Source organism: Macrobrachium rosenbergii, chromosome 31 (assembly GCF_040412425.1).
Source record: "Macrobrachium rosenbergii isolate ZJJX-2024 chromosome 31, ASM4041242v1, whole genome shotgun sequence".
In the NCBI taxonomy this organism is placed as follows: domain Eukaryota; kingdom Metazoa; phylum Arthropoda; class Malacostraca; order Decapoda; family Palaemonidae; genus Macrobrachium; species Macrobrachium rosenbergii.
In genome coordinates this window covers 21,240,384-21,252,883 of record NC_089771.1, presented here as the reverse complement: position 1 = coordinate 21,252,883, position 12,500 = coordinate 21,240,384, and the positions used below count along the sequence as shown (strand labels likewise).

Below are 12,500 nucleotides of genomic sequence, written 5' to 3'. Positions count from 1 at the left end.
AAAATACAAAAGCCCAAAGGGCGGTTAATGAATTTTAAAAAACCAAATTTAAAAATGTTACTTAACTTATTCTGAATTTTAATTTTTGTATATACGGAAACATGAGCACATGTATTTAATGAATGCATGTGTTCCAGTGCAAAATCATATGCCTTGTACAATTTTTTTTCTTTTAAATTTCATTTTCATTCATTCAACAACACTCAAATTTCCTATTTGGTCCCATTCTTGGCCTGTGGCCTAGACCTGGTATTTCTTCCTAATCCTTCGGGCAGCCCTATGACAGCTGATAGTCAGCTCAGTGGTCTGGTTAAACTATTTTAATAATAACAATACAATTTATAGTTTTCTGACATACTTGGTCTTGCCAAAGTCCCTAGGTTTCATTTCTTTTTAGTAATTGCGGATTATTACATTCAATTCCTATATTAGTCAATTTTCACCTTTCTTGGGTATGAGTTTTCGAGCTTACGCTCAAAGTGTGCCTGGATGGTTCAGTGGAGAGCGAAGTTGCTTCAAGTGTTATCAAGAAAATACTTCCTTCTGTCATTACTGTCAACCTTCAGCTATTGTGGTAATGGGTTTTCTTTGCAAGGTGTACCAGCTCCAAAAACTCGACTTGTTTACTCCTGGAATTTTTAGATAGCTTCATGTGGTCTGAAGAGTTTTATTTTTCTAAACTATTGAGATGGCTCTGTCTGTCCGTACGCACTTTTCTGTCCGCCCTCAGATCTTAAGAGGCTAGAGGGCTGCAAATTGGTATGTTGGTCACCTACCCTCCAATCATCGAACATAAGAAATTGCAGCCCTCTAGCCTCAGTAGCTTTTATTTTATTTAAGGTTAAGATTAGCCATGGACCGTACGTCTGGCAGCTTTCCGGAAGCGTCGCCGACGCTCCTTCTCTGGTCTGCATCTGGGGAGCAACTGAGCGCTGCCCGGTCGTAGCTAAAAGTTTCACACAGCATTATACGCTGTACAGAAAACTGGACTGCGCCCAAGAAACTTCGGCGCATTTTTTATTTGTTTAGTTATGGATCTTACTAAGCCTATACATTTTATGTTGTTGATTATACTTTTCTCGTTTTCTTTGCTGGTTATATGCGAATGATTTTAAGTTAAAATCACAGGTTTTATGTTTTTATTCATCTGAGTCTGTACTGAACGTAACCATGGGCTGAAACTCATTTAAGAAAAAATGGGCTGATTTACTCAACCAGTCAAAAGACTGCACAAGCATGCAGAATGGCTGGTAATTATAGAATGTGGCTTCCAGAATAACTGTTATTGCCAGTGCCATGAAACTTTAAGAAATTTTTAGCAGATACGATGTACATGAATCTAGAGTTTATCACAACCCTAGTAGTGCTGACTCTATATCCGACTGCCTTATAGAAATGAGCTTGGTTTCAGTTTCTTTGGTCATCTCGGGAGATATTATTAATAAGCGCTGAGACTGGCTGCATTAGTTTTTGTGGAAATTAGGTTCTGTAGGTTTGCGCGTTTCAAATGAAGTCTTTATCACTTTGAAAAATATTAGTAATAGTTTCAAAATATCGTTCTTCATTTGTACAATCATCGTAAAAATATGACGAATGAAACTAAGAAGTGACTGCTTCTTGCTATGATTAATTCTAATTTCTAACACCGCATATCAGAAAGGTTAAAGTAGATCAATCTTATAATCAAATGGAATATTATAATAATAACTATTAGCATTCCTAAAATTAACAAAACACTTACAGCCAGAGACACAAAGCAATAAATTTTTAAAAGTTCCTTAAAATGGAAACTATTCTTTTGGTTCCAAGTTTCAATATCTTGTTACAACAGAGCTATACCTCGGCATCACTAGAAAGAGATGTCTGAATTAAATGAAGCACTTCCCTTTATTTAATTTTACAGAGAGAGAGAGAGAGAGAGAGAGAGAGAGAGAGAGAGAGAGAGAGTTTCCATGGAAATTTTGTTACTATCTGCCATTTTATTTTTACTTTTTCTAACTTTCCGTTTTTCTCAAGTTTCAACCAAAGAGACACATATAAATTCGCGCACGCATACACACACATTATATATATATATATATATATATATATATATATATATATATATATATATATATATATATATATATATATATATATATATATATATATATATATATATATATATATATATATATATATATATATATATATATATATATAGATGTGTGTGTATTTATGTATGAAAAAATGGACATATACACACATACAAACACACACACATGCATGCACATAAAATGTGTGTGTGTGTGTGTATGGGTGCACGAACTGTGTGTATCTCTGTGGATAAAACTTGATAAAAACGGGAAAAAGTTAGAAAAAGTGAAAGCCAGAAAAAGTAAAAGATAAAATGGCAGACAGCAACAAAATTTCCATGGAAACTCTCTCTCTCTCTCTCTCCCTGTAAATCTAAATAAAGGGAGGTGCTTCATTTGATTCAGACATCTCTTTCTAGTGATGCTGAGCGATAGCTCTCTTGTAACAAGATATTGAAACTTGGAACCAAAAAATTTATTGCTTTGTGTCCCTGGCTGTACGTGATATATTAATTTTGGGAATGCTAATAGGTATTATTACAAAATTCCATTTGATCTCCTTTAATCTTTCTGATATGCGTTGCTAGACATTAGAATTAATCATAGCAAGAACTGTTCACTTCTTAGTTTCATTCGGCATATTTTTACTATGACTGTACAAATGAAGAGCGACATTTATACATTATTTTGCTAATATTTTTCAAAGTCATAAAGCCTTCATTTGAAACGCGCTAACCTGCAGAATCTAATTTCACAAAAACCAATACAGCCAATCTCAGCACTCTATATATATATATATATATATATATATATATATATATATATATATATATATATATATATATATATATATATATATATATATTTTTATATATATACTATATACTATTTTATATATATATATATATACATATATATATACATGTATATATATACACATATATTGAAGGTTCAGCCACAGCAGAATGTATACGATCGACGCCCGAAAAAACCGACTGCAAATAAAGAACACAAGAGAAAGTCGCCTAGCCCTATTAAGAACAACCAACCAAACTCAATCCTTCAAAGAAAAGTTTTATAAGAATTGAAAATGGGGCTGGAAGGGACAGCAACATCGCAGCAGGTGACTGAAGCAAAGTCAATTGCTGCCATTCAAATCGTACGGAATGGAATATAGAGTTTAGGCCAAAGGCCTAGCACTGGGACCTATGAGGTTATTCAGTGCTGGAAAGGAAATTGAAGGTAGGTAGGTTTGAAAGGTGTAACAAGAGGAAAACCTCGCTGTTGCACCATCTTTTTAGGAGAGGGTGGATAGCAAGATGGGAGATAGATAATATCAATGGAGGTACAGTAAAAGGAATGAAAGGGGTTGCAGCTAGGGGCCGAAGGGACGCTGCAAAAAACCTTTAGTAATGCCTACAGTGCATCCCGTGAGGTGCACTGACGGCACAACCGCCGCCCCCTCCGGGAGTTCAAATGGCAAAGAGTAGTACAAAACTACCAATTTCTTGCAAGCAATCGTCACTACGGGAGTTCAAATGGTAAGGAGTAGTACAAAACTACCAATTTCTTGCAAGCAATCGTCATAACAAGCATTCTTTAATGGGAGGGAGGGACTCTAAACCCGACTTTTTGGGGGGCATATCTGATCTGTCAAAAACATATTATTATGTTTTTTATAAAAAGTCAGAAACAATCTTTCATTTTCCATCGTAACCAAAAAGCCATTCTACCTTCCCTACTCTTGAAGATTACGAAAACTTATACAAATCTATTAGGTTTCCAGCCGCCCTACGGAAATGATCCAACTCGCTTACTATTGCTAACAGAAAGAAATGAAAAATACTCCACCTAATCTACGATAACATTACGAAATAAAATCTCATTAAGAAATGAAAAATACTCGTCTACGATGACATTACGGAATAAAATGTCACTCCAACACTTCCTGTCTAAAAAAAAAAAAAATATGGAGACATTTTTGCTCTTCACGCGGCATATTTTAAACACCTGGATATTAATCATACTGTCATCTAGTTACATCTACTGTACATAGGCTCACAAATGTAAGTGTTTAATTATACACATATATACACAATCTACATTTCGTAAAACTAAGTTATCTATAGCAAAGAAATAATGAAACATCAGAAATATTTTTTTTTACATCGCCTCCAATACGACCTTTCCATTACCGCTAATGAAAAGTAAAAAAAAAAAAATCAATAAATGAAACGAAAATAAAATTCTACACCGGATGCCCCAAAAACCTAAAACGTGGGGAAAAAAAATCAACTTCCCGCTAAGCCTAACGGGACCTTCAAGGCGGTATCAATTGTTAATGACGATGAAGACTCAAATCTAGGCCTAGCTTAGGCCTAAAACTATCAGATGTTTGTGATAATAATTAATAAAACGCTTCGGCGATGTCGAGGAAGGCAGGTACGTACTCTAGCAAAGTAAACAAACAGAAAAACAGATTTTATTTGTAAAGTCTACACGGGCGATTTATGAAGTGTTTAATATTGTTCGTAAATAGCAGTTACAAAACGAGGGACCAGAGAGAGAGAGAGAGAGAGAGAGAGAGAGAGAGAGTTCACCAACATAGGTCAAGAATATTAATGAACAACGCCTCACAAAACAAACATGTTGATAGCAAGGGGCACCTATCTTAAGAACAGTTACTAGGAGGAATAGGCCTACCTTTTCCAATAATCTAGGACATCCGACTATAACAACCAGATTCCGGCATCCTGTGTTTTCGAGTCTTACCTGAGGGAAAAGAGAAACATATCAGAATTCATTCTTATAACTACAATCATATTAAAAAACTCAATATATATAAAAATATATGTGCAGTAATTATACTCAGGAAAAAGAGAGCACCATTAATTCTTACTGTATCAATAAGTTCAGAATACATACACACACACACACACACACACATATATATATATATATATATATATATATATATATATATATATATATATATATATATATATATATATAAGTGAATGAAATTCAGCTAAGAACCTAAAACTCTAAAATAAGTATAGGCAGAGAGCTTAAATTTTACCTAATCGAACAAGAAATCATTAATTAATTTTATAAGCGTGCATTCTCCTCTACTTTCGTTGATGTAGAGTATATCTACTTATCCAAACGCACAAATATTATATGCGCGCGCATATACACATATATATATATATATATATATATATATATATATATATATATATATATATATATACGCATGCAATGTGCTACGGAGAATCAATCAATTTCCTTTCCAAACCGTGACACTCATCGTGTCTTAAGTTACAGAAGAGGCGTAAAACTGTCAAGTCAGAAAATGTAAATACAACATCGACCACAAAGATTTTAAAATTGCTAGTTAGGCTCAAAATAACCATCACGTGTCCGATCTTCAACCGCTGTTCATCAAACACTTGGCTCCTGGTGAAATACTCAGACTACGTCAACTCCTTTGTCCGTCTCTTGTGTGTGTGTCTGAACTCGGCAAACCCTGCGTGTCACTCAGTCATCACTTTCTGACCTAGTCGGTATACTTTGGCCTTTGTAATTTTTTTTTAATATTTTACTATTGCTTTTGTAATGCATTTTGTCATTTTTATGCATCAGTCTCTTTTAGCTTAAATTGTATTTTTCTTTTACAACTTTAAGAATGGGACATAAAATGTTTTATAGTGTTATTAGAATGAACTGTACTTTATAAAGAACACTAGAATGTCCTCCTTCCTTTATATGTATGTGTGTGTGTGTATATATATATATATATATTTACACACAAATGCACAAACATATATATTATATATGTATGTGTATTTGCCTGTGATGCTGAATTTGTTTACACGCAAAGTTGCAAGTATATTTCAGCAAACTGCTATTAATTGTTATGAACGTATACGCATATAAAATACAATATATATATATATATATATATATATATATATATATATATATATATATATATATATATATATATATATATATATATGCAAATATGATAACTTCAGTAGGGATAATAATGAAAGAAAAACAACCATAAAAACGGAATTACGCAAGCAGTTAATGTGACAGTAAGTAAACAATTCACACAAAATATCATCTAAAAATAATATAACGGAAAACAAAATGCTATTTTCTATGGAATGAGGATTTGAAAACTATCCGAAGGCCTCTTAGCAAGGACAGACCTTATAGAATTGAACTGAATATAGAATTTAGACCAAAGGGCAAGCACTGGGACCTATGAGGCCATTCAGCACTGAAACGGAAACTGACAGTAAAAGGTTTGAAAGTGTAATAAGAGGAAAACCTCGCAGTTTTACTATGAACAAACTGCTTGGAGAAGGTGGAAAGTAAGACGGAGGAAAGAGAATATGAAAGGAGGCACAGTAAAAGGAACGAAAGGAGTTGCAGCTAGGGGCAGAAGGCACGTTGCAAAGAAGCTCAAGTAATGCCTACAGTGCACCGCATGAGGTTCACTGACAGCTCTACCCCGCTACGGAGAATAGACCTATACTGACTGGTAAATGAGGCTGACAGTTTACACAGGAGAAACGACCGATTTGAAACAGGGATCAAAAGATTCAATCAGAAGAGGAAATAACAACAATATTGTATTTCAACAAGACCACGGAATCGGTGAGTAACAAAAATTGCAATTCATACAATGGATACTGGAAAAATGAGCTGAAAATTGTTATAATTTGAAATATCTGTGTATCCATGCATTTTATTTTTTTTACGGGGTTTTAGAGACGCATTGTACTTTTATTATTATTATTATTATTATTATTATTATTATTATTATTATTATTATTATTATTATTATTATTATTATTATTTCAGTAGATGAAACCTATTCACATGGAACAAGCACACATGGACCATTGACTTGAAATTCAAGCTTCCAAATAAGGTTGGTTTCAACTTCCCACCGCAGACCCCTGCAGCAGCAACTGATCACGATACAGAGCCAGTGATTTTTCATAGCCCTGGGGGAGACGCGAACCCGCGACATCTGAGAGGCATTCCACAACACTGACCACTATACCACTAGATATTCATCATTCTCTGTGCCTTAGAGACAACGGTGGTGTTTCCCTTGACATTTTTGGATGCAATGCAACCAATTTTCTTAACCGATAGTTACAAGTATTCATGATTATATATCTGCTCATCTTTTACTCCGACTCGTACTGTCATCAGTTGATTATTCGAAATGAAATAAGGAAGCTGTCCCTCCCAATGCTTAATATAAATTTGTGACCTTTACATATTCTTAGGACACAGTAAAAGTGTTTAATATATAAATATATACATATACATTATATATATACACTACATATATATGTGTTTGTGTGAATGTGTGTTTTGAGTGTATACATTTATATACAATTTATGGGAGCTTGATAAAATATGACAACAATTTTACTGTGTAAATAAATTTAGCAACACAGGCAAAAACAAAATGGTAAAAATTAACTTAATCCCATTGCACACCCCAACATAAAATTGGAAGAATAATTTATCAAAATAACTAAGATGTGTGTGTGTGTGTGTGTGTGTGTGTGTGTGTGTGTGCAGCCTGTCATAGAAGGTATTCAAGAGCTCTGAGCCACAACCGAGTCCAAGGGATCTACGATAATCCCTCCTGTCAAATCTAAAGCCTCTGAAAACGGACACATCCTCGCGCTCCTCAACCAGTGCAACGCCGTCAGCAATTGCATTGTTCGGTGTTTTATATGAAATTTTTTATATGAATTCCCAGAAGTGTACGGACAAAACGGTGTTCGAATGTTTATATATGGACATACATACTGTACATATATACACACACATACATACATTCATACATACATATATACTGTATCTATGTGTATATATATGTGTGTATGTATATTTACATACTGAGACGTCTACTTTACGGAATAACTTCTTATTGAAACCATAATTTTCTCCTTTCACAGAATGAACGTTTCTCTCTCTCTCTCTCTCTCTCTCTCTCTCTCTCTCTCTCTCTCTCTCTCTCTCTCTATTGCATCATTGAGTAGATATGTATATATATGTGTATATATACATACATACATATATACATACATATATATATATATATATATATATATATATATATATGAAAAAGTGTTCAAACTACCTTGTACAAAAAACGCATCCAATAAGTGGGAAGATTTCATGAAGTCAAAAGGGCACTGTGACAAATACTACTGCACACGTATCTGGCAAAAACTGACAAGTAGATTATATGTATAAATATATCCTCCTAAAAGAAACGATTAAGTATTTGGCATCAATACTAAGGATGAGTCTATTTCTGATCTAGTAAATGTATCTGAATTCGATAGATGTATGTTCCCGGGAATAGACTTGCACTCTTCATCACGGTCCGGTGGTTAGCGTTACCTCGTTCTGATATTCTAGGTGCGGGTTCGATTCTAGCCACGGGCGTCAGAATTTCCTAATTTGGTTCTTCGTTCGGATCTTAGGCTGCGTTGAGACAAGCGTATTCAAAAAGTGTGAAGAAATCGAGACGTTACGGGGCATTGTGGTTATTAAAGTCGAATATGTATAAATTACATGTTTTTATTTACTCATTTAAGTACACTGTTAGAAGATTACCTGTAAGAGACTCAAGTACACATTTACCAGCATATGCAATGAAATCCAACCCATTTTCTACTTACTTCAACCGGTATCAGTAGCAACAGGATTGCCTACTTTTAAAGCCACAAATAATATGCAATAAACTACAATCCCAACAATAAGCTATTCTTCACCAAAAAGAGGCAGTCACACTTGGTTTACGGACAAATTAGAAAATTTATTCTTATTGCTTTAACACTAAGCCTTTTTACTCTTTTTATCCAATTAATATATATATATATATATATATATATATATATATATATATATATATGTATGTATGTATAAATGTAGAAAGTATATATATATATATATATATATATATACATTTATATATGCTTTATACATTTAAGCAATTTATTAATGTGAACATTCAACGCGTTTTATTCTTTTGATGCTAAGGTTGCAGTATCGTACATTCGATGCCACATTTAGTTAACTATTAACTAGTAGAGAAATCTAAGGAAAGAAAACGAGAGGCCCAACTCCCACCTATTTAAGGAGATATGGGTATAAGATAAATGGAAGAAGAGCGATAATACCAAAGTAAAATACGGTATATAACAAACTTGCAATACTTCAACCTTAATTAAACAAAAATACTACAGTATAAAAGGTTTTCTTATTATAGCATTCCAAATTCGTTGTAAGAAAGTAAAAATCATGGAAACAGCCTACAACAAAATAAACTGTTACTTATAGCGATGAAAATTCTTACAACCTGGCGACTCCGTGACCTTTGACCTTTGCTCTTCTACCGAAAGCGTTTTTCTTTTCCACCCAAACATGTTTCAGGCGAAGAGAAACGCGTTCATGGAGACTCTGCCGCAGCAGGATTAAATTTTCAAGTTCTCTTCTTTTCCCGCAAAACAAATCCTCCACCTCTAAAGACAATAAAGTTACTTGTTTTTCTCCAAGTACATCATTAGAATTTTTTTCTTTTTCAATATTCAGAGAAAAGATATTTTGGGAACGAGGTTTCGTGAAAGCCGGATTATTTGTTCTAAATATAGGTTACTTCACATAAATCTCTCTCTCTCTCTCTCTCTCTCTCACATCTCTCTGTATATAAATATTTATACATATATGTGTATATAAATATTTATATATATATATATATATATATATATATATATATATATATATATATACAAATATACATATATACTGTATATACACATATATATGAGAAAAGATTTTCTTTGGCGTTATTTCTATATAGATATTCGGAAACGGGTTGCATGAAAGCCGAATTATTTGTTCTAAATATAGGTTAATTAACATAAATTTCTCTCTCTCTCTCTCTCTCCCTGATACACACACACACATATATATATATAAATGCGTGTCTGTGTGTATATATAATATACATATATGCATGTGTACATATATATTATATATATACTCAACCACTAGCATATATATATATGCATATGCATATACTGCATATATGTGTGTATATATATATATATATATATATATATATATATATATATATATACATATATACATATACATTCATATATGCGAGTATATATATACACAGTATATGTATATATATTGGATAGATGGATGGACACACAGATAGATAGATAGATAAATAGACAGATAGATAGATAGATGACGACAGAAATAAAGGGGGTCGAGGGTTGCTTGTATGAGTGAGCGGAAGGGAGAACGTATGAAAAAAAAAAAAAGCATACTCCCGCTGAATTATGAAAGGCAACGGATGAATAAATAAATGACTTACGGCTTCGTCACCCGTTTCCTGCACATATCCTCGTTCCAGCTGAACGCTCAGAGGAAAAAAAAATTACTGGGGAAAACCCGAAAGGAAAGTTACCAGAGTATACGTCCATAGATCAAGATATAAAAAGCCGCTGGAGGAAAAGACTTGTCAAGTCCATGAGAAATGGACGGGGGCGCGATAACAATGTTACACTAAACTAATTTCAGGCAGGTCATATCTTACACAGCAGACAAAAGTTGGAACCTTTTCATCCCTCCCGATACGGATGCCACCATTGCTGTTTCATCTGTATGAATTTATGGCTATGCATACATACAAAAATATATACAAACAATCATACATAAAAACGTAAACAGGCAGATAAACAAATACATACAGTTACTACAATACACACACGATATCACATTTCTAAAATAATAAATCTATCTAGATTCACACTGGGGAAAAATTGTGTGCGTCTTAACGCCTTCCCGAAAAAACCCAATCCTGAAAACCCACCTTACAAAATATGGCTGAAACTCTTGAGCTCTCGGGTGATAAAAAGTGAAAACGTGCCAACGCTAAAAGATAATCCGGAAGACCGTCCCGAAAAAGAAGTCCACTCGGCTGGCATCCCATACTTCAAAACGCCACGGTCGCTATTCAATTTATTGGTTATACATTTATTGAAAAGGAAATTCACTGGTGGGGCTGGTTTTATGGAGATGGATAATCCATCCATCCAACAGATGGCTCTGTCATCCACTCTCTAAAGATCAAGGACTGTGAGGAATTATCAGACATTACCGGACGAGGGATGCTATTAAAGGGGAAAAAAATAGATTAGTTCCTGTTTACCAAGCTTTCTGATAATGCCAGTGGTTATTCAAGAAAGCTTCCATCCATCATATTGTTTACTATAGGTAAACGCGTTCTGAAGCCACCCCCTCATTGGGAAAAAGTTGCATGTTATTTCATATTTCATATTGTATAATGAAATAGCCGCAACGTTTTCTTAACTCTTCGATTCCATTACTTCTTTTGGATCTGTCCTAGATAGTGACCGCCAAGGGTTTTCGGGGATCGTCATCTAGGACTAATGTTTCTTGGAGGTCATTATCTTTATGATATTTACATTCTTTTGTTTATGTTTTTACGGTCATCCCCAACGGCCTTGTACTAAACACGCCGCAAAGGTGGATACATACCGGGTTAAAACCCTTGGGGGTCACTATCTAGGAAAGATCCCATTTTGTGGACCCGCTCATCACTATGAACACTAAACCTAAAAGAACAAATGAGGAAACCTTAATTCCCGTGGAGGGATTCAAACCCACGCAAGATAGGTTCATGTGACAGATATTGCGGGGATGATGCCTTCATTTGTTCTTCATTTGGATTCAAAGTTTGTATATCTTCACACAGTGAGAATAATATAGTTAACAGGTCATTATGGCTTTAATGAATAATCGTATATGGTAAAAGGGACCAGTAGATACATATATATATATATATATATATATATATATATATATATATATATATATATATATATACACATATACAAACATACATATATATTTAGTGTATATATAATATAAATATATGAACATACAAACATACATATACATACATTTACATATATATATATAAATATATGAATATATATATATACATACATATATATATATATATATATATATACAGTACATATATATTTTATAGTGTATATATAATATATAAATATATGAATATATAAACATACATACATATAAATATATGTATGTGTATATGTGTGCACGCGCTTGTATGCTAAAACATATACAGATAGATACACGTACAAAAGGAAACTACAGACTTCGGAAACCAGCACAACGCAGGAGGGACGACAATTACTGAATAAAGGAAACAGAAATACCAGCAAACAAAACTAACTGTCTAAAAAGAAGCATGCAAACGGAGAACAGCCGGAGTGCAGTCTGCTACATAATGTTATGGTTTATGTG

At 33.6% G+C, this 12,500-nt stretch overlaps 1 protein-coding gene across 1 annotated transcript in view; it reads right to left on the bottom strand.

The window, feature by feature from the left end:
- The window catches only part of LOC136855409 (uncharacterized), an 866,344-nt gene that overhangs the window by 810,920 nt on the left and 42,924 nt on the right, over nt 1-12,500 (bottom strand). Inside the window, 1 exon segment of the mRNA XM_067132403.1 lies at nt 4,779-4,847. The gene's annotated coding sequence lies outside the window, so the exon portion shown is untranslated.